Genomic DNA, 24,146 nt, shown 5'->3' with positions numbered 1-24,146 from the left:
TTAAAAGCTCAAAATAATTTCTGTTGTTTGGTTAGATTTTTCTGTTTGTTTCCGATAATAAAATGGTCAATTCTTCTGGCATCCAACCAGCTGTTTATCATGTTACATACCAGAGGTCACAGTTCTTTAAAGATGATTCAGCCGAGCAGTGCAGAGATCAGCTCCAGAATATGGAGCTAAATATGTCAACAGACAGGGGAGGAATAGATTTTTTTTTTTTTTAAGTATATTTTAAAACATAATAATAAAAAAAAAGAACATATAAGAGAAGTGGACATAGCTACCTGCTATGAGAAGTGAAGCCAATGCAATGCCTTAAACCTGCGTTCTTTCTAACGGCCATCAAGGTGCGACTCCACTGGTTGCAAAAAAGAAGTCAGATTGTATGTAGGTCTATGAGAAAATTTCCCTACTTCTGACTTGATTTATTACCCCAGTAAACATTTTCCTTGTGACTTGATGGTCTCAATCATTTACATAAATAAAGATGTCTCCACTTCCTCCCAATGTACAAAACCGAAGCCAAGATATTTCGGATACAAGCATTGCCATCTTGCACGTCCAGTATATTAAAATGGAGGTGGTACAGTTTATGACTTATACTGCAGCCAGCCACCAGGGGGCGATCAAGATATTTTGTCTTCACATTTGAAGAGCTGTTTTGTTGTCCGTCTCTATATATGCCAGTGGGTTTTATTTATTTATTAGTCTTCTTTAATACAGCATGATGTTCATTTTGTAAATTATGGTCACATTTAGAGAAAAGTAAATGATAAAGCAGGGCATGCTTTATGGCGCCATGTTGTTGTCATCAACAAGTTGCTACCACGGTAACCTGTCAATCTGCTACCACGATGACCTCCCCACCTCTCATCCAAATATGTCACTTCTGGCTCCAGAAAAACAAGATGACAACAGCCATAATGCTAAACTTGAAGCTTCAAAACGGTGGTCCACAAACAAATCACCGTCACTGTGGGTTACATCCACTTATCTTATACAGTCCATGATAACTATAACTTGACAGCATATATTGCGTTGATTTCAACAATACCAACATGCACACAACTCCAAATCAAGCTGATCAGGGCATCCTCAAAAGACCAGCTAGTTCCATGTACCATGGGATAAAATAAAAAAAAGTTGTTTTCCGTGATATATTCTCTCTGTATTGTTCTGTCTGTTAGATGCCAAATATATGTCCACCCCCCTCTCTTCACGTAAACAAAAAATTGGTCCATCAAGCTAACTAGAACTAGAGGCAGTAACATGGGTCAGAGGTGTGTAGGTGTGTGTGGGAGGTGTCAGTTTGCAAAAACATCTCAAACAGCCCTCTTCACTTCCAAAACTTAAAACCAGGCCACATATGTCTGACGCCCAACTGAGATACAAACACCTATCACCTCTTTGTCCTCTTCCATCTGCTCTGGGAGGTATGCAAAAAGAACCATATAGAATACTGACAGTCAGTCCCCATATTTCAGGTTTTTGTCGTGCCTGATTTTGAGCTCTCAAGTCCCTCTTGATGTTACAGTAAGTCATGACATGGCAGCGTACTGCATGCAGGAACTTCACTGAACAAGTGACCTACATGGCCTCACAGGGCTGCCCCTAGACCTCTGGAAGATCTAAGCAGAAATTTTATTTGCCTTTGTCATCCTCTCAGTTATCAGCACACTTGCCAACCCTGAGTCCTCAAAAACAGGGAGGATTTGAAAACAAAAAAACAGAGTTTGAGAGACTTTGATTTTCTGCATTTTTGTGACTTTTTAAAGAATGAAAATAACAAGACAATAAGTACACTGCATTAGAATTTTCATGTTAAATACTAATAATTTCACCTTTAATTCTCAGGAAAGAATACAGAATAAGTTGCCCCTATATTCATAAGTTCTCTTTCATTCATTTTAGTTTTTGCTCTGCACCTAAAAGAAAACTGATGCGAAAGATTTTGCAAAATGCATGTTTCTTACCTTTAAAACTTTCCTTCAGAAACAGGAATTCTTCTTTCCAGAGCGTCTGGTACTTTTGGTGAAGCTGCCTTATTGTCCGTGTGGAAACCGTAGACTCATAGAGTCGAAGGGCTCAAACAGGCCGTACAGTGCCAGAAACAGGTTGTGATAATGAAAAGAAAAATATGATGTGAAAATTTGTCATAAATCAGCAGAAATATAGGAGACCTGTGGTCCCGGGAGGAAATAGGGAGAGAACAATAAAACTCTGGAGGGTTTGCAAGTTTGGTTACCTCTTGTTTACTCTTACACAACAAGAGTAAACAAGACTGAAGGTGTTTTTCGGACCAAACAGTTGTAGGGACTCTACCCACCATGGAGTTCCTTGAGAAATACACACCTTCAGGACTTTTTTCTGTTTGCATTCGCACCGCCAATAGGAACCTTAAGGTGACATTACACAGACAGCGGTTGGTAGGTCAGCGTTACTTCTACATGACATATGACAACAACGGTAACTACGACAACAACAAAACAAAATAGAGGATGCTGTGAGCGAAAAAAGTCCCTCAAAACTATGTTCTAAGAACTACAATCGTTCATAGTTCCTACAGTGCAGAAACAGTAAAAAAGTGAAGGGCCTCCAAAAGTTCTTAGACCTGTGGAAAATTCCAAAAACACCCTGAGAGTCTACAGCCATGCTAGCAGCTTCACGAGCCTTGAGATAAGTGCTAACATTAACATGCTAACCATATAATTGATGTTGCATATTTACAAAGACAATGCTAACATGCTGATGCTAATATAGGTGCTACTTTTACAATGACATTAACATCTCGGTTTAGTATGCTAGCATGCTAACATTTGCAAATTAGCATAAAACAAAGTACAGCTGAGGATGACAGGAATGTCAGTTTTGTACTCATAAAACATGTATTGAACAAATTAAACTTTGATCTGATGATGGTGCTCAGATGAAAGTCAGGGAGTCACTAAAGTTATCCAAAGAATGTAATAATTCATCCTTTAGGGACCAAAAATATCTTCACTAAATTTCGTCTCAGTTGACCCAGTGACCCACTGAGGCTTTGATGAAGCCAAAATAGCTAAAAAAGTTTAGTAAGTTGTATAAAATGCTCATACACGTCTGAAATTCAGTCTGAGTGCATTCAAATAAATAGCCAGTGGGTTTCATGAATGGAAATGCCCAACTGAGTAAAAGTTTCTTCCGTCACTTCTTCTCTTGGATATTTACATTCTCAGGATACAGGAAGAGAGGCTGAATATTTTGTGTATATGTACTGTATATAGTTTTAAACTTGTGTGGGTGAGATAAAGGTAAACAGACGGCCTTCCTACTGTCTCTTCGTTGGGTGTCATGATGGTGTGATACTGATTTCAGACTGGCGTTCTCAACTGGATCTGTAGGCTCAGCTGAGCTCTGTTAGCACGAGCTGCTAGCGCTGTTTGAAAGTGATACTCTAACAGAAGAGGAGTTTTAACAGAAGCCCAGGGTGATTTTTACTCATCTAAATTTGTTGCAGTGCACAGTATTGATAAAAATGCCAAAATGTACAATCAATATCACCCTTGACACCGTGCCTCAATGTTCAAACTACTGTTCGAATTTTAACCATTTTCGGTTTTAGAAGATGGTAGACACACAGACAGACCTGACAACCAGGAGTGTTCATGACATGTGAGATTAACAAGCTATGGTAAATGTGTTACCAAGAAATCTTGCCATAGTTGCAACCATAAAAGGATTGATAAGTTAAAACCAGTTTAACATGCTTTACCAAAACAGAAATGGGAAGGACGCCAACATTTCTCAAAAGAAAGAGGTGAAGACAGAGAAAGAAAAAGTGTTAAACTATTATTTTAAGTTCAAATGGACAAATCCAGAGACAATGTTACTGTCATTTGGACTTGGGAAGCTCATCGTTGAATATGAACTGTGGTTACTTTATCAGTATCCGCTGGCCAAAATAGACAATCTTATTGTGCATCAACTACTGGAACATAGGCTTCCTTATTTTCTACTTTAATCGGTACTGTTGAGAGGATGTTAGGGAGGGACTCGATCTAATTCTAATGAAACTGAGTTATAATTACCTTTGGACTATTTGGAGCGATCTTAACTGTGGAGTCAGCAGGAATCTGGAAGGAGTTGTAAGAGGCCAAGACCGGTGCTTCTGCTTTCTGATGTTTCGATATGATGCCTGTACAGAAACAAATATCCAAAGTGTCCAGGTAGCTTCTATTGTCCCTGAAAAACTGCAGAACTAGGTGCACCTCAGGGAGTTAATACAAAACCCAACCTTACAGGAAGACAGCAGGTTCTCAAATCCAATCTTTAAAACAAAGACCACCAGATGCGTCAGTGATGACAAAAAACAGGGCATTTCCTTCCATCGGGTTAAACATTCCTATATCAGCCATGGCCATAGATACTGTGCAGCTTACAGGGACTATATCTGCTCTCTTAATACTTCTGTTTGTTCAATTTCTGACAGGGTAACACTAAATCAAACAGCCCTTAAAGCAAATACTAAGTCAACAATACATTAGCATGTCTGTAACCAAATTAATGGGGTGAAGCGCTGTACAATATTTGTGGCTTCTTTGTCTCTCAGCTCATGGACTGTGAGTACTAGGCCCCCTCTATTTTCAGTGTGGATTACCATTTGCTGTACCAAGGCCTTCATATAAAATCTGACACTACACTGGCAGCCCTCCACACAGTGACTGCATATTTCCTGCCAAGCACACCAAATGTAACAAATGCAGATATATTTCACAACAAAATGCAGCAGTATTTACGGCAGGCTTACTTCGGTAAAGAAGCTTAGACAATTAGTTCTGGATGAACTTGAATTTATCCTCATCTCAGGAAGAAATTATCCAATTTCAGAAATGTCTTGGCCCCTTAGTCTAAAATGTTGGTGAGCTAAATGCTAACAACAGCATGTTGTCATTATCCTTGAAAGCATTTAGCAGGTGATACATTACAGTTTAGTGTGCTAACATGCTAACATTTGATATTTAACTCGAAAGACAAAGTGCTGTATATCTGAGGCTGACAGGAATGTCTGTCATGGTTTTTTGAAGTTCTTGCTGTTCCTCTTCCTCCTCCCTGTCTTTGTCTTTTTTAACACCCTTTTTGACCACTGATTACTTTCACCTGTCCCTGATTAGCCTTTCTTATTTCCTGTTTCCTGTAGGTGTACTTTGGTATAGTGAGGATCATGTATGTTAAAAGAAAAAGAAAAGCAAATCTTACTACAGGGTTAAAAGATGTTGCTGAGACTCCTGTAAAAGTAACATATACTGTACTGTCAGGTTACCTAATATTAGCAAAATGCTGGCTAACTAGCTAGTTAATCTTCATCAGCCTTGGCTACCAAGTTATATCTGATAGTTATATTAGCAAAACGCTAGTTACCTAGTGCTTCTCTAACTTTAGCTAACTTATGATGTTACTATATGTCACCTTTACAGGCACCATCTTTGAAATCATAGAACAGGAAAGGATAAAGTTGTACTGTTGGGAACCAAACATGCCCAAATGTTATTGGAGGACAGACCAAAAAGGGGCGGGACTTAGAAATAGTAAATTATCCCATGATCTTTAGAAAACAAAAGTTGTTTTCTTGTGATAAATTATCCCGTTATCTTGAGAGATCTGCCTTGTGTTTACTCAGATAATTAACTTGTGGTCTTGAAATAATGGCATTAAAAAAATAACTGCAAACATTGCCATGTTCCGTTTAAACCAAATTAATGGACACATCAAAATTTTGACCTCACGATGATTTCACGGCTTTTCCAGTTGTAATCTGAAGCCACCGTCTATGATTTCTTAAACACCATCAGACTCCTTGGATGGAAACAATAATTTTATCCCTCAGGAAACAGGAGTTGCTCGTCTGCTGTTGCCTCGGCCTGTTAGTTTGTGCTATTGTGTGACTTTTGTGTTTTAACACATTAGTACGGACTAATATTATTTTCCACGGATCGAGACAGAAATGCCAAGTGAATTACTGTTTTTTGGGGATTTATTGCTTCAGTTCCCTGATGGAAAGGGCTGATGGCAAAGTAAAGCAGCAAAAATGTTCTAAATATAGTGTACACTTAAACTGATATTGATTTGTGTGAGGTAAAATTACTGTTTGTGTCAAAGGAGTCTGAAGTGATATAATGGCTTCAGCTCCCTCTTGTTGAGTTGGCTCACACTCAGAGAGCAGAGAGAGCAGCGGTGGGGACAGAAAAGTTTTTCTGCACCCACGTAGCAACTGACGTGGATTTTTTACGATTGGTTTCATAGAATTAAATGCATAATTTATGTGATGAATGTCTGAACACAAGCTCGCCAAATTTAAACCCAATGCAGGAAAGTTTCTAATACTTTTTAGATGCTTTTTATTATGTGCATAAGACCCTAAATTACATGGTTAGGAGGCGATTGTGGATTTGGGTTTCTAGAGGCTTTAAAATGGTCGATGTCTGGGGTCACCCTCGTAGTTAAGTTGGTAGAGCATGCACTTCATGTACTTTGGCACAGCCACTGTGGATTCAGTTCTAGCCTGCAGCCCATTGTTGCGTGCCATCCCCTCACTCTCTTCCCCTTTCCTGTTATATCCTCAGCTGTCCCATAGAATAAAGCCATAAAAGGCCCAAAACATATCTTTAAAAAACTGCCGGTGTCAGGCGCTACAAGTCGTCTCATCATTTGGAAACCATGAATATCTGTTTCAAATACTAATGCACCTAAAAGTTGTTGAAAGCAAAGTGATAGACCAAGTGATAAACATATAGCCACGGCCCTGGCATAACTAAAAATATCTTCAAAGTTACTTCATGTAATTAGCCATCGGCAAAAAGTCCCTGAAGTACCTGTAGTAGCATACAGTAAAGTTTGAGAAACAAAATTAAGAGTTATTTCTGACAACTTCTTAGTGCCTGTCTGCTTGATACGTTTCATTTTTGGTGTTGTCAAGATGTTTTTCTGCCTGTATAAATAATCCAACTTATGTTAAAGTACAAAAAGCATCTAATTAGTTAACAAGTGGGAGGAAGGAAGAGGCAGACAATGAGAGAAAGGTGGAGAGGAGCTCATGTGAACCAGTCTTGCCACTTCACGGGCGTAACGCTGCTGTCGCTTTAGTGAGAACTGTCGGCGCTGCCCGTCTCTCAACCCCCCCACCTCCGCCCGTCTTTCACCATATCCATTCCTACTTCCCCCACCTCTCTTCCTCTTTCTTTCTCTGTCTCTCCATCCCCTCCCTTTCTTCCAGCCAGCCCCGCCACAAAGCCCCACCCACAGCATGAGAAGACAGGGAGAGGAATATGATCTAACCACACTCCCAGAGATATTACCTCAGCAGCCACCCCCACCCCCTACACACACACACACACACACAAACACGCACGCACACAAACATACACTCCTACCTTCCTTCCCCTCTGTCATACCCATACCCATGCACTCCACTCCCCCTCTCCTCCCGTTCCCTTGCTCCCCCTGATCTCCTCCTCGTCCTCCACTCCCTACAACACTGCTGCCAGGCCGTAATGTTTTTCTTAGCCTCTCCTACACAGTTTTCACACAGTTTCCCTCTCCCTCAACATACAGCAACATCCCACACACCCTGGGCCCAGCTGACCCACTGAGAGAGGAGGTGGGAGAGCTTTGGGTGGGCAATAACGCCATCACTGAGGGACAGGCAGGCAGTGTGGCTGTTTCACTGAAAACACGACTGATGAAGATTTTTAATGGTGCCATGCTCATCCTATTTGCTTTCAATGAATTTTAAAAATTTCACGGAGCATTTTTTTTTCGAGGTTTCAGTCTTCCTCCTGGCCCACATTTTCTGCTCTGCTTATTGCATGCTGTTTTTGCAGCAGTCTTGTCGGGGGCCGCGATGATGTGGGGTTGACAGGATGTGGTGTAGGATTCATTCCTCTCCGCAGAGAGAGAGAGAGACAGCTATAAAGGTTAAGGTGTCTGTTATCAGCAGTTCTCGATACCTGCCATCAGTCTGTTGTGGTTTTGTCAGTAGGGCCCTTAAACAGAAACAGCGTTCGTCTCTGGGTCTCAGCAGATACACCCCCCTGGTGGAGACGAGACAACAACTCCTGAGAATGAAAGTAAGTGGGAAAGGTGATTGTCACAACTTTGCCCTCTTCCCATCGGCTCATATAAAAGAATCAAGTTGGTTAGTTATCTGGGATTTTTGGTGTCAGGCTAAATATTGAGGGGGGCTGTAACGTGTCAGTTTCCTTCACCTGCTCTACAACATTAAAGGTGTTACAGACACTTATTCACGGGTTTTGTTGAGTTTTTGTATTTTTTTGGGTCAGCACCAAGTGTGAACCAACCGTGGTTGGTTGATTGGTTGTTTGAAACCTGTTTTGCACAATGGGGTTTGCCATTGTGGGTTTTTGCAACCAGAGCATGTGCAGTAACGATTAGTATGTGGAGCTAGTGGGTGACGCACTGCAACTTGGGCGGTTCTTGGTTTTTTGCTCAGCAGAAAAAAGTGTCGGCCTGCCCACAAAGTTTTTCGTATTACAACTAAACAGCGCACTAAAATATGTTTTCAGAAATATTTTAGGTTAAAATAGGAAGTGTGGAAACAGAATATTGATTCATGTTTGATCAGCACTGCCTAGTTTGACACTTTGATCTGAAACACAAAGGTATATATCTAGAAAGGAATTCCAGACCCGCCAAAAATCTTGCCAGAGTGATCATTTTAAGCCAAACCATGGTCTTTCCCAAACCGTAACCAGGTGTTGTTGTTTTGGTTTTTTTTTTGTCTCTACCCAGATGTCAACCATAACGTTGTTACATTATAAAACATAACAACATGCAAAATGAAGAAACAACAGAAAAATCTGGTTAGAGTTTTGCAAAAGTGTTCCCTTCTAGACACGACCTGGCCGCCTGTTCACAATCTTTCTTGCATTAAAACTAAAAATAGTACACTAAATCATGTTTGTAAAAGCATTTCAGGCAGTAAATAGGCAATGGAAGAACATCATCTTGATCCACACCGTCTAGTTTGACCGTTTGATCTGATTTTCATGTGTTGCACTGGACAGACTCAATAATCGGACCCATCAATGACATGGTAGCTCCGCCCTGAAGCATAACCTCCCTTATCATCTACTTTACTTTAAATGGGACCAGAATTTACAAAATGAACATCATGCTGTATTGAAGAAGACTAGAAAATTAGCAACTGGGACGATAAACTCATTAGAAAACTATTTACTGAGGTCATATATCAAGTGAAAAGTAGGATCATTTTCGTACAAAACTCTACAGAATATAGAACCAGTGGAGTCGCCCCCTGCTGGCCATTAGAAGAACTGCAGGTTTAAGGCACTTCAGCAATGACTTCACTTTTCAGACCCGGGAAGCTCCGTCTACTATTTATACTAGGCTAGGAAGTTCTGTGGTCTGCACCTGTAATACTATTTTGTGATTCTATTTTGTGAGTTTTTTGATTGGCATCCATTAAACTCTAAACACATTTGAGTTGAGCGTGCCAGACACCATTATAGACCTGCTGTACAACAAGCATCTAAAATATGACAAAATATCGTCTCGTAAAACATAAACAAAAACAAAAGACACACATCAATCATGCACATATGTTTTCAAGTAAAAAGTTCAAATTTTAATGTAATTGTGCACCGAATAAGAAAGAAAGGAAATACTACAAGAATAAAATATAAGAAAGGGCTTTCCCACTCATTCCCCAAGTTTGCTCAGATTAACTGGCTAATTTGAATAGCAAACTCACTCTTGATGCATATTTAAACAAGAGTCTATAGAGCCATGCCAGTGGCTATGTGAATTTGTACTTATATATTAATGCAAATTGGCACACAAACATGCTAACAATGTTAACATGCTGATGTTTTGCAGTTTTAAAGCCCAGAAGAAACAGCATTTCGAGAGTATCTAGCTTCCCTATCAGGAAGTTTTTCAAAGTAAAACAGGATAGACAAATTGGATATAACACAGGAATTGGATTTGAGTGTTGAAAAGTTAGCATGTCATAACAAACATGGAGAACATACCGTGCTGTTGCTAACTAGCTAACAAATGACTCTTGGCTCTGTGCCGCTAAAAGCTGAGGATTGATGGTGGTGGTTCAAGTCTACGCAAGATACCACATTTTGTTTTACAGGAAGAAAACATGATTAGATAACAAAGAAATTGTATTTTCTGTTGGATGTTGCTAAATAGATGCACAATATTAATTAATCTCAATTGGCAATAGTTTCAGCTACATTTCTGACCATCTCAGTTTAACGTGTTAGCATGCTAACGTATGTTTATCACGGAACATAAAGTGTGTCTGAGTTATTTTGCAGGTATTTTAGGCCTAAACCAAAATTATTGGACAAAGTGAACTCATAATGACTGAAGAGTTAAGAGATCATATATTTTCCTAAACATTTCATTTAAAACTCCAAATCTAAATCTCGTAGTGTTGCTAGATACCATCATTTCTACCTGCAGACTGATATATTTTGTCCAGTTTCAACATAAAGTGGTAAAATATCAGGTCTCAAGTGGTCATGTAAAGAATCACTCAAACTCTCGACTGAAAGTGTGTCGAAGCTTAATGGAATTAAAACATATTGTACAATATTTTCATATTATGCAGTGATGGTTCATCAGAGGTCAGATTTCAACTCACAGCTGTCTAATTAACTGCCGGGCCAGAGTGGGTGCATTAAAAATGTTTCCAAAAAATGTGATGTTTTGCTCTCCAAACAGAAGTGTACGGTGTTGACCTCAGACCCACACTCGATTTTACTCACAGATGAAGTATTCTTAAGTGAGAGCAAACTAAAATGGGGGGGGGGCAGTTTTTTTTATTTTTATTTTCTTCATCTTATTGTTTTTTGATTGCAAATTACATTTTTAGGAATTTGCTTTTCCCAAAACTGTCCATTATATTATTGGGCTTGATTGGGTCAAGCCTCATGATTGGGTATTTCAATAAACCCTTACATTCTTCAGCTGAGATACTCTGAATGCTGATACTGTACGGCAACCTCTGGTCTTAGCAAAACAAAATAAAGACAGGCAGGGAGCGAATGGAAGGATACAGCTCTCCGTCATGATCACTTGTTTACTGTTTTCCAGATTAAGCCAGTCACATGTGGGACAATATAAAAGTATATTCAGTGAATGATAATAATCCCCCTGGTCTATCAATATCCACATAATCATTATGGCCAGCAGAGAGGAGAGGGTGCTGGTCAGTAGAGGATTGTGGGTTTTGCAGTTCAGAGCAGCTAAAATAGCCATGCCACTGGTGGGGCATGTGACTACAGGGACCAGCGGAGCTCGAGAGCATCCTGGCAGGGTTGATGAAACCACACGCTGACACAAATGACTGGCCTCGATGCCTTTCATCTCAACAGGGAATCAGAGGCCCTGGTCAGAAACAAGCAGGCTGTTATAGGCCACAAAAGCACAAGTTATGGGTGTCAAGCCATGCTAGTGAGAAGGAAAAACACACACTGCTGAAAGAACAGGAAATGTTTTATTTAAACATCTTCATGGTCGTTTGATTGAGGAAGATACTTGACTTTTATTGGACAGTACAGCACAGTTAGTCATGGGATTGGGTTTCTACATTCTGTATTTTAATTATCTGAATTAGACATGCTGCGAATGGAGGCTGTTAATAAAATAGTTTGACATTTTGTGAAATATTCTTTTTCTTGCCGAGAGTTAGGGCCTTGTCACACCTGAAAGTCCGACACAAGGTTTCAACCAAGGCTCATGCTTTTCTAACTTTGTATACATTTGATCTGGTTAGTTTTGGTTTCACATTGCAATTATGTGAGCACAAAGAAATATACATGACATGCCTATGTCCAGTTGTCATCAATTACATGAGCTACGTTTTCCTATACTTGCAATGGATGAGAGAAACCCATCCGGGTATTTTGCTCATGCGTCATGGCCCCACCCCTTCTTGGGTGAAAACAACCGCTCTAATTTGACTGGCAGTCAATACTACTTCCAGTTTAAAATCAGAAAACCATATCAGCCAGTAGGAAGCCAAATCCTCTGGCCAGTCAAGTGAGCAACTGTGCTGTCTTTGCCAATCAATAAACGGCACATAGTTACATAGAAAAAATTAAAGAAATGGGGGTCTTGTCAGTCTGCATCCATCAAAGTGGACGGAACCGACATATGCGTCAACCTCACTGAATCTCCAGGCGGCGTATTTTAGACATCTGCCACTTTTTATATTGTTAAGACACTTTATTTTGCTGCTTTGGTACTGTTGAACCAAACTTCATTCTAAAAACAGGTGTTTCATGGCAGGGCCATATTTTTTCACAGTAAAAACTTTAGTTGCACCATCGGTAAGACTCTTTTCTCATTCACTTTGGTCTACAGGCACGGCACGTCATTTACTCAGTAACATCATTAACTAACCTGTGATGAAGTGTTTGCCACTGACACACTTACTGACTGGCTTCTTTTCCCGTACTTGTTTATACCCAAAGGGAGGTGTGGTCATGGGAGGTGAGGTATGGCAGCTCCCATCCACTGAACCTTTCCAAATCCGGCTCCTTTTTGCTTTCCGCTCCAATAGCAAGCAAGCTTGACGCCTTGATCAAATTCTTAGAGTCCCTTCGCTTGTTGGAGGGGGCGAAAGGAGGCTCGTCATGGGTTGGCCGCAGCTGACGAGACATCACCACAGCCCGCTTGGAGGAGGGTCGGGATTGCTTTGCTCCAGAGTAGGTCCATCTCAGTTGCGGCTGGGCGCAGCTCGGTGTGCTGAAAGTGATAATGGAAACGCAATTCGGTGCAGTAGAGTGTGGCTCTGCGTGGCATGTTGAAAAGCGGCAGTGGAAAAGGCCAATTAAATGTCTTAACACTGGTCCGCATGCCTTATCAAACACTTTCCTCTTTCCAGCAACTTCCATAATCACAAAATATGTTTTTTTTAGCCAGTACAGTACCCAGATACATGAGCTATTTGTCTCTATGCTACATTTGTCACAGTTAATATTTGTTTTCCATTTAAAACTTCCCTGACTGACTGTCATTCACGATGGAAGCCAGTGTTTATTGTATGACTGGTTTTTAAGTGCTCAGTTAAACAATTGATAAAGAGGCGATTGTGTGTGTGCACCATGGGAACATTGTTTGACTTACATGCAATGGTTTTTAAAGTGTGCACACCTGCAGGTGTTTGTGCTTCTGTGTATCAGCATGTGCTGTTGCATGTGCGTGCTGCCTCGCGCTGGAGCCCCCTCACTGGGCGGCAACAGGGCTGAGGTAACATCACACGTGTCTGTCTTTCTTTTCTGTGTGTGTTTTTTTTTTGATAATATATATAGCTGGAAGTAAAAAGCTCTCATAACTACTGTGGTTTTTAGTGTTGCCAGGTCAACCTGCCCACTCCACACTCAACAGCACTGGGATGGGATGCGTTGAGCAGGGGAAGAGGTGAGAGAGGAGAAGTGGGAATGATAGAAAGAATTTGGGGAGGGAGATTTGATTGCAAGCAGGTGGTCTAAGGACAAGTGAGGGAGGGAGGGATAGAAAGAGGGCGGGAGGGCCGGGGGGAAGAGGAAGAGCTGGGGATGAAGCAAGGAGGGTGAAAGACACTCAGACAGAGGTAAATAATCAAAAGAAGAGAGGAGTAATGCATTGAGGAGAATTATGTTGATGATGAAGAAGGCCAAGGAGTGATGGGTGATGATGAGAATTTCACGCTTCATATTGGCTCCATTTGTTCTTTAACCCCAGCACTTCACCCCCTTTTACAGGAATAGTTTGGATAATTTGAAGTGGGTTTGTATGAGGCACTTATCGATAGTTGACAGTGTATTACAAAGTGTAACACTGCAAATGGCGGTCGGCGCACCCCCAGTTTGGAGAAGCAGAGAGGAGTGCCAGCGCAGAAGCTGAGCAATGCACTACTGTGGACAGGGTCAACAACAAAATATATTTTAGCCACTTTAATAAAAAGGTCCACTTAAAAAAATCTAGATCATATGAAGTGTATGCTATGTTTAGAATATTTTTCATCACCTTATTTGCTGTCAGACAGCCTTTTCTGCCAGGAAACCGCCATTTTATAAGCCAGATATCGCTCTCTCTCCAAACCAACCAAATTCCATAGGTGAAATTAGTAAATTTACCTTATAGAGCACAAGAGTTGCTCCACGAGTTGCTGGTTAACTGATGCCTAAATCTGCTGGTTTGTTTGTGTTAGTGTGTGATTTCAGTGAATCCAAACTATCCTTTTAAAACACAGAAGTCATACAATAACACAAACTAACTAACAGATTGAGGCAGTGATAGACCAGCCACTCATGGTAAAATTACTTATTTCGCCTGTGGAGTTTGGTTGGTTTGGAGAGAGCGATATTTGGCTTATATAAAAGTGGTTTCCCTTCAGAAAAGGGTGTCTGATGACAAAGTAAAGTGTTGAAAATATTCTAAATATACCGTACACTTAAACTAATATTGATTTTTTTCTTTCAAGGTGGAGATGGACATGCTGACTGCCATCTAATGCCTGTAATACACTGACTATTAGACTAACTATCCCTTTAACCCCAGCACTTCACCCCATTTTAAACTGTCAGACAGTCTGTCCTGGCGTACCCTCTATCCACTTACTTTACATGAGATAAAATGTGCGCCTACGTGCATGCGTTCGTTCATGCATGTCTCACCGTGCGTGTGTGTGCGTCTGTGTGCATGTGTGTGTGTGTTTGCAGTGCCCCGGCCTGCCAGCTGCCAGTGTGTAGCACTCAATCCAGCAAAGGCGAAGCCTAATTACAGACGCATGGCTACAGATTTAGCCGGCATGCTAACCATAACGGAGGAGGCAGCAGGGAGGGGATCGCTTGGAAAAGTCACGGCTGGACGGGAGCTTCACAAGAGCGGACCACAGGGACAAGGGAGGAGGGTGGGGTTGGGGGGGGTACTCTATTTCAGGATCGGCTGCTCTCATTATTTATCATAGAAGAAGTCTCGGCAAGAAGAAGCAACCTGCAATTGACTGCACACAAATGTGCGCAAATGGGCCTGAAGCCCCACCCCACCCACGCCCTCCCACTCAAGTCATGTATGTTGTCGTCAAAACATCAAACAAAACAAGCCCACAACAGCATTTCCCTCCTGCACCGACTTCGCCATGACTGTAGTTACAACGTGCTTGTCTTCGCCAATGTATCACCCAGTGTGAGCAGGGTGTCACAGGAAGCATACTGCTCATTACAGGCATAGATTCCTCTCGTGTCTACGCTCTTAGAAATAAGGGCCGCAAAAGGGTTCCTCCTGAAGGACTGAGGTTCTACTCAGAACCGTTTGCCTGTGAAGAGCCCTTGTTTGAATAAAAGTTTCATCAAGGGTCCCTTGTAATCCAGAGAACCCTTTTTGGAAGAAAGAGGTCTTCAAGGATTGTTGAGATCTTTGAAGAACTCTTTTGTCAAGGGTTCTTTGTACCATAATATGAAAGGGTTATCAGTAGAACCCTCCAAGTGCGTTCTTGATGGAACTCTTGGAATGTAAAATGGTTCTCTGTAGGAGAACTTAGTAGAACCCCCTCAGTGATTTTTAGATAAAACTCTTGGACTATAAATGGGTTCCTGGTGGGTTCTAGATCAAACTCTTCGAATATAAAAACATTCTTAGCTGAACTCTTTGAGTGGGTTCTAGATGAAACTCTAGGATATAAAATGCTACTCAGTGGGACACACTTGCTAGGTTGGCATATAAAAGGGTTCTTAATAGAACTTTCAGGGTGCGTTCACCTGAGAGGGGTTCTTTTTAGAACCTCTCGTGGGGTTCTGGATGAAACCTTTCACAGATGGTTTTAGATATAACCCTTTATGTTGGGTAGAACTATCTTAAAGGGGTACTAAGTGAAGCCAGAAGGAACCAAAAAGGGTTCTCCTATTGGAACGAGCTGAAGAACGCTTTATGGTTCCAGTTAGCGCCTGTATTTCTGAGCGTATACTGAGCGAGATGGAAAGTTTTTCAGGTTGTCAAGCTAAAACTCTGCATGTGTGCGTGTGTGTGTGTGTGTGTGTGTGTGTGCAAGTAAGCATGTATGTATGCAAGCGTGTGTGTGTGTGTGTGTGTGTGTGTGTGTGACGGACAGTTTGTGAAACCAGGGAGGGTTGGCAGTTAAACTCTGAGCTCACCCACGACTCTACCACTTCCACCCACAGTGTCCTCTATACAGCTGCTCTCACTGAGCCAAACTCACACTTCATCCTCATCCCTCTCTCTTTTTCTCTTTGTGCTTCTCTCCATCCCTCCCTCCCTGCCTCCCCCTTCCATCCATCTACCCATCCATCCATCTCTTCTTAATTTACTCTCCTCTCTACATCTAATATTTCCTTCTCCTTCCCTCCATCTGTCTCTATTTTTCTCAGTTACCAGCTTACCCTCTACCCACCTCTTTCACTGTGTTCATTTTTATGCAATCTCTAACCATTGGCAAGTCTTTCGCTTACTATTTCAAACTTTTGGACTTTCGACACAACCTATCCCCGTACGGGGACTCGGCGTAGGAAGAATTATTTCACATATGGACGGAGCGTCAGTTTGAGGGTCTGCTCAGATGATGAGATGATGTGAAGATGGAGAGGGGTCACCGAACACAGTTGGAGCGAGTAATGGTTTGGGACTGGACTTGAAACTATAAAAGAAAATGTTTCTGCAGAATTACATCCAGAATCCACTTTAATTAGGGTATAAAGTTGCATATTTTGAAGATAAGACTCCCTAAGATTCATTTTTAGCACTTCTTGTGTTCATTCAATTACTGTATAAATAATCCATCAGCCATTTGTACGAATAGATGACTCAGCGATGAAAAAGAAAAAGTCATCCACAAGAACAGGGGAGTTGACTCACACAACAACAGCTCATGCTCAAAACCAACTCAGTGTTTGTGCTCTGTTTATCATGGATTAGTTAACCAGAAGTCGCCCGGTGTTATCGTGATCAGTCTTTCATTGACGAAAAAAGGAACTTGCTCTAAGAGTTGTGTACGTTTCTCTCTGAGACTTCTCCGAACCCGATCTGCTGACGCAGCCTCAACACTTCCCATCAGCTTTATAATAAACGTCCATGAAGCAGAGGCTGTCCTCCTGAAGCTGCCAAACAAAATTGACAAAATTGGCCCTTTTTTGGATATGGCAAGAACAATTGTGGTGATAGTGGTGGGTGCCAATTTTGTTGTGTGCCCTTAAAGCAATTTTCGTCATTTAAAAATAGGCTTCACTCCCCTTCAACCTGCGCACGAGGTACACACACACACATTCACACACACTCGCACACACACATGCAGACACACGGAGGCCGATTAAAGGTTTACATGATGTCTAATGGTTTTGTGCTTTGCACACAGTGAACTGGAAAATTTTGTCTTAAAGTGCAGGAGGGTTTGGCACATTTTAAACAAAGAGAGCACTGTGGACTTTCAGCTGTTTTATAAGAATATATAAAATATGTTTTCTATCTTTGAAATGCATTTTTTAAATTCATGATATGAATAAAAAAAGACTGAGCAAGGAAGCAGTTTCGCATCATATAGGCTACACTTTAAAAATCTGCCTGTCAAAGTATTCTTTGTGTTGCATACATACATATGTAAGGGATAATCAACAGGTAGGTGTGTGTTAAACGGTTTGAGGGTGTTTAATGCACACTGACAATTTGATTATCCGGCTTGCACAATGGCCATTTGCCAACAACATGAAATAAAAGCAAGAGCTTACTGCTGTCATGAAAAGGAACACTTCTAGTCCTTTCTACAACCAAACTCAGCTGGCTTGCTGCAGTTGATAACAAGTAAATACCACATCCTAACTAGACAAGATGCAAGCAAACAACTGTCCACATATACAAGTAATGTTATTTATTCATAACTAACATCATTTTCTTAAATCAGCCTTGTTTCTACATAGTTGGAGGACAGTTTACTCACTTGTAACAAAAGGTCATTTTTTTATACCCAAACCCCGTCCTGTTTGAGTATATTCCTATAAAAAGGCTGCTGTGGATCATATGAAAGGTGCCACTTCTGCTCAGGCACTTTAATTAGTCACTTGTCCTTTTGACTGCTTTGATGAAGGGAAGAAGAAGAAGAAGGCAAACTTTATTAATCACCAAGGGGAAATCACAGTTTTCATTCTGCTGTAATACACACACCTGCACAAACAAAATCTATAGACATGCATTGGAGAGATGTCAGAGCGAGGGAGCCGCACACATACGTATATAAATATAGTCAGACGACCCTGAGCAGGTAGGGATTGCTCAAAGGCACCTCGGCAGTGCCCAGGAGGTGAACTGGCACCTTGCCAGCTACCAGTCCACGCTCCGTTCACTGCTCCGTGTGGGACTTAAACTGAAATAATCGCAGTTGGACAGGTTTAGGCATTAAAACTACCTGCGTAGGTTTAGGAAAAGGTCATGGTTTGACATGCGCATGTGATGTATGTAAAGTATGTAAAGTTTAGATAGCACCAACGTTTGTTTCACACAGGATATGAACCCTGACCCAATCCTGTGTTTATTTGATCTACCCTCCACCCGATCCACTCCATATACGGACGTTTTTACTACGTCACCTGATAGGTTTACATTAAAGTTACTTGAAGGCCTGTCTCACACAGAGAGAACAAATAAACAGATACATATAAATAGCGTGTTTTCCCCAAATACTGCCGGTTTTGTGGTTTTGGCATTTTTCAATCTGATGCTTGCAGTGCACCATAGAAACACACAGTACACTACAGTACCAAATTGTGCTTAAGTACTGTAATTGAATAAATGAGCTTAGTTACTTTCCCTCACTGGTACTTCATCTACAAGTGAAGATGAAAGAGAGGCAAATAGACAATTAAAGTATATGTGTGTGAATTTTAAATCTACCAACGTGATGATACACTTTGTGGCTCTTACACTGGGTGGCATTGCCCTTAAGTTATTTGTAGACGTGACTTTTACCACACAGTAATTCAGTGAAAGTTAGAGGAACTGCAGGGAGTTGTATGCAAAACGTGAAAGGGGATTTATTATGTATGCCCACACACACACACAGTCATTTAAACATGGCCCCCAAACCCCACCGTCTTAGGACCCTGGCGGTGCTGACAAAAAGTGAAAGACAGCAACAGCTAAAATACACATATATATATAAAACTGAAACCAATAACTTGCAGATAATGAAGATAAGTCTTAACCCCAAACCTCACCTTGAAAAGCAACGCCTACCACTGGTTTGAGCTCTAGCCTGTCAGCAGTATGGGAAATGAGGAGTGGGTGGGTGTGTGACCCGACGACCTATCAACAACTCGCTCAGGGCCCTGCCGCAGCACCATCAACATCTCCCTGCGCTCAGCTCCAGCTCAATCGATCGCCCTCATTTTCACATATACAGAAGGAAGTTGCAAGACGTGTGTGAACTGGGGGAGGTGGAAAGGAAACTGCATCGCAGATGGTTGTTGTGTTTCTTGAACACTCAACAGTTTACTCACCTTCTGGGCTTGTTATCAGTTTTACATGATAATTTTATGAGGGAGAGGACATGAGCTTATGGCTCGTTAGTGTACATCATATTTAACCTTATGGTTAACATGGTTGATGGCGTCTGAGAAACACATTTCTGCTTTTAAATCATGCAATATTTTGTGGGCTTCACATTAGAATTCAGTTTGGGCATTCAGCAGCTTATTACTAGAAGTACGTTGCCCACACATCATCCAAATTAGATGACTCTTAATATAAAGGGCAGTTATGATAATTTGGTTTTATGACACCCATCAGGTCATCAGTGAGCTTCATCAACACTTTAGGCAGAAGGCAGTTACATGTGATATTCTCTGAAGCTCTGTTTCTTTATGTGGTTGTAGTTGTTTTCTACAGATGTGAAAACTACAACATTATCATTTAAGGAGACTTACCCTGCACATGTGCAGTTTTCTCATATTTGTCTTCTGCTGTTTAAAGTTTAGGATGTGAATTTCTCTATCTCTAGGTATTGGTTAAAATTATGCTAATATAGGTGTTAGCCACGTGTTTTTATGTCTCTGCTGAGATACTTTTCTGTGAGAAAATGAACATATTTCAATAAATTTAAAGCTAAAATTACTTTTAACTGAAATCAAATCTAGTTACTACTAGAATAGCTGCCTAGTCTTATGCAAAAATGAAACAGACTTTAGCTTTGAATGCATGCAATTCCTGACATCTAAAAGAATTTTAACCATATAGGGCCTAAAAAAAACCTTCTACTAAAGCATTTTTTCGGTGTTACAGTTGCCCCGAACCACTGTTACACTCTGTAACGCTGTCACTTCTTGCATTAAATTGAATATTCTTGTCCTTATCCAAGAAAATATATCAGTTGCGTTATTAATTAGTGCACATTTATGTCTCTTATATCAAAAATGACAAGTGTATTTCAAGTAGTAGAATTTTCTTTTTTGGGTGAACTATCCCTTTAATGAATTTTACAAATGCACAATATTGAGTTTTTTGCAGATAACTGATTCTGACATTCTGATTTCCCCATCTAATTGCAGAGAACATCAGGTGTTATGGCTTTGGGCTTCTGTTCAGTTATTTCCTGCTTTATTTTGAAGTTCTTACCTTTCTTCTAGTTTATGTGGCTTTACTTCCTGTCTTTGTCTTTATTCACACTTACTGATTGATGTCACCTGCTCTGATTAGCCTCCTTGTGTCATGTGTGTGTGGAAGAGGAACCTCTCCCTTTGTTTGATCTAAATGGCTCATTCTAAGGTAACAAAACCACGATTATTCTTATTTTCAGGTGATTATACACTGATGAAAACTTACTTAAGAATATTATATTCTGTTTCTGACATATTCTGCCAATAAACCCCTGCAGATCTTACACATTTTATCAGCTGATACTAATGGCATGCCAATTGTGCATCTGTGATTCGTTCACTTTTTCTTCTTTATTTTCATTTACAGCAGAATGAGTTGAAATAACGTGGAATAAGCACAGTGAAAAGTAAAGCTCGTGCTCTGACAATGAAACCTCAACTCTGCACCAAGGTTATGTTGAAACTCCCAAAGAGGTTAGCGAAATAATCAAACATCCATCTTTCACTCTTCAAGGTCACGAGGAGCCAGATCCTCTCCCAGCATGCACTGGGCAAGAGGAAGGAAACACCCTGGACAGGTCATCAGTCCATCGTCGGCCTCAAACAAGCGTGTAATCGGCAGCGCGCTCGACTGAGATGCTTGAAGATGTCAGCCCACGATCACAGACGTCATGTGCTGTCAGGTAGCTTGGCAGTTCGACAGATGGTACTGGTATTTCACTCTCGCTAATCACAAAACTCACACTCAGCAGGGTGGCTCAGTGTTTGCAGAGATGATCTTTCAACCAGAGTTCAAGACGCCTCAGTGGTGCAGCTCTGTAACTGAACCTGAAATTGATTATATCTCAAACAGGGTAAGAAAAAAAATTGATTTCTTTAGGCTTCAGTGCTCTATAATATACTGTTAAATTACAGTTTGAGACAATAAAGAGATCATGCTGAGCCACTGTGTAGACCGTCACTCGCTTTTTGCTGTTTAAGAGGGTTTTGGTTGATGTTGGACCCAGAGACGGCTGGGTACTTGATGCACACATAGATAAGAAATGTGCCGAAATGTCACCCATGAGTCACGGGGGACTCAGTGAGAGATTCAGCAGGCGTGGTGTCTATCACATCCTCTCTCAAAACCCGGGCTAAAGAAAATAATAATAATAATAATAAAAAAAAAAAAAAAAAAAAAATCCACTCAAACATCCATTTTGTGAAACATGATTTTAAACCCTCTCTGAAGAAAAGTGGCCTTGTTGTAAAAAGTTATTTGAAGGGGTGTGCATAAGACTGTCATTACACTGTCATGACCATGAAGGAGTCTTTATCAGTGTTTATGACCGTTGCCATGACAACTTGGCATTAACCAAGCCAATAATATCTTTGTTATGACAACTTGACATTATCAAACTTAAAGAAACGGTTTATCTTCATGTTTTAACCTTGCATTATAAGCTGTCACATGTGGGTAGTTTTGACACTGGCTGTCATTAGTTTTGTCCTAAAGATGTCGTTAAGGTGTATTTCACTGTCAAATGCTTGTGTAACGGTGTCATGAATAATTCCCTCCACTTCAACTAAAAAGAAACTGGACTCGAGCCGTGCTTCAGTCCCCGGTGTGAAAGCCCCCTTAGTTTCCAGAGTCTCCTGATCGTTCCTCTTATCTGTAGCTGACGTTACTGGCTCGATTAATGTCAACTTGTCATAACAAGAACAATTACTGAGATGTGATAACAAAGACATCTCAAACAATGTTAACTTTGCATTAAAAATGACATAATTGACTGACTTTTTACTTTGCCTCACTTAAGACAGAAAATCATACTTTTATTCCTCGTAGTTTATGGAATTCATCAAAAGCTCGTGTTGTGTTTCATTTTGTGTGTTGTGTGTGTTGTCCCCCTCAAGGACCTGAGGTTGGGCCTCACTCATATCAGGTGTCAAAATCTCGAACAACAAACTGCAAAAGAAAGAAGTCAGTGATGCTCTTTTCTTGACTGCGACTTGTTATCGCAGTAGGTTAGACAGTACGTGCCTACAGTGCATGAGAGAGCATTTCCTCTGATTTGGGGGCAAGATAGAAGAAAGGACATTCACAGATTTTATGTCTTGTGCTCTCTGATTTCTTAATTAGACATTTGTTGTATTAGATTACATTAGTTTTAGCTAGATGCAGCTAAAACTGGGAAGTCGTCCTGAGAAACTGTTTGGAGAAGGGCAAGCACTTTCAAAAAGGTTTTGGCAGGTGACTGGATGAACCATCTGTTTATCACGTCTGCTTCAGCTGAAGTCTTTTGGGAGAATAGCAAAAACATCTTTCGATCAAGAAAAGCCTTGAGTGCCGTTCTTTTGCTTCGCTTTGCCGAAGACGAATCACTTCCCTGGACACTTCTCGCCGCCCTCACACCGGAAACCACGCCTGTAGCTGCCAGCAGTCCCTCCTAGGACGCTGATTGGCTGCACCACTTTTGGTGCAGGCACAAACAGATAAGGTGAATCCTGGTAAGATGGATGCACATGTCAATAACACAGGTTTTTCCGAGGTTTTTCAAAAACTTAATCACCGCAGCCACGAGCAATCCTTCATCATGCAGTTATAGATGTGCACAAATAATTCTGATGGGTCTAATTTTATGAGGGCTGAACTACGAAGGAAGCTCAACACAGCCAGGCTTTCTTTGCATGAGCTGGTTAGACAAAACCGAAACCCCCAGTCAGAGATAACAGGTATCACAACGGTGGTTATGAACTTGCTCTGTTAAGTCAGGCTTTCTTCTTCAGACTCTGTGCGAGCTCACTTAAAAAAGGGGCATTTGTTGCATCATTTGACTCTTCTTCCACACAAAGTGAAGCAATCACGAGCCGCCCACTTCAGTCAAAATGATCAAACTGTTATAATTAAGAGCCGTGGAAAATATACAAAATATATCATGGCAAATAAAGCAGAAGAAGAAAATTACTGATCGACTGAATGTGCTCTTAATGCTGCCGTTTATTTCTAACATGACAATTAAACTTCATACACATGCTGTGTGATGACAGAGATGCGGAGATCACTTAAGTTTTTAGGCCAATCAAAGTAAAATGAATGGAACTGACTTAAGTTTTTCTGTGATAAATAGAAGAGACTGATGAACTTTCTGATCGTTGTTCTGAGCTGCAATATCAGCGATGGAAAACAGACTTTAAATAGTATTCAAGGTGGTATATTTCACCATTATTTTAGTGTGTAAATTTTAAGCTTTAACGTGATCTGAAGCAAACGGGGGGAAAAAATGACTCTGCATCAGTCGCACAGATAACTTTTGAAGTGTTTTTGATAGAAACATTTACAACACAAAGGAAGCTGCTTTCAGCTATTTCAGCAGATTGTGTTTTACATCCAGTGTCTGGTGCATGTAGCATTGAGTAGTGAGAAATGTCTCGGAGGCAGTGTGAACCGGCGAGACAAAAAACATGGTGGCATCAATAGTTTCAGCAGCATTAAGATTTACGATCAAGTGACAAACCCTTTTTGAAGCCATAAGAGTTATGATTCTTGTTTGT

General features: G+C 40.8%; 1 protein-coding gene and 1 long non-coding RNA gene across 2 annotated transcripts in view; one reads left to right on the top strand and one right to left on the bottom strand.

Moving 5' to 3' along the window:
* zbtb7c (zinc finger and BTB domain containing 7C) overlaps window positions 1-2,667 on the bottom strand; it is a 39,190-nt gene extending 36,523 nt beyond the window's left edge. Inside the window, exon 1 of the mRNA XM_084746426.1 lies at window positions 1,974-2,667. The gene's annotated coding sequence lies outside the window, so the exon portion shown is untranslated. The remainder of the gene's footprint in view (window positions 1-1,973) is intronic.
* The window catches only part of LOC146308672 (uncharacterized), a 79,299-nt gene extending 57,705 nt beyond the window's left edge, over window positions 1-21,594 (top strand). The window contains exon 3 of the long non-coding RNA XR_014772639.1: window positions 21,127-21,594. This is a non-coding gene — a long non-coding RNA (uncharacterized LOC146308672). The remainder of the gene's footprint in view (window positions 1-21,126) is intronic.
* The last annotated feature ends 2,552 nt before the right edge of the window (window positions 21,595-24,146 follow it).

Source organism: Lutjanus erythropterus, chromosome 20, assembly GCF_056507025.1.
Source record: "Lutjanus erythropterus isolate fLutEry1 chromosome 20, fLutEry1.hap2, whole genome shotgun sequence".
NCBI lineage: Eukaryota > Metazoa > Chordata > Actinopteri > Lutjaniformes > Lutjanidae > Lutjanus > Lutjanus erythropterus.
This window is presented reverse-complemented; position numbering and strand designations above follow the sequence as displayed.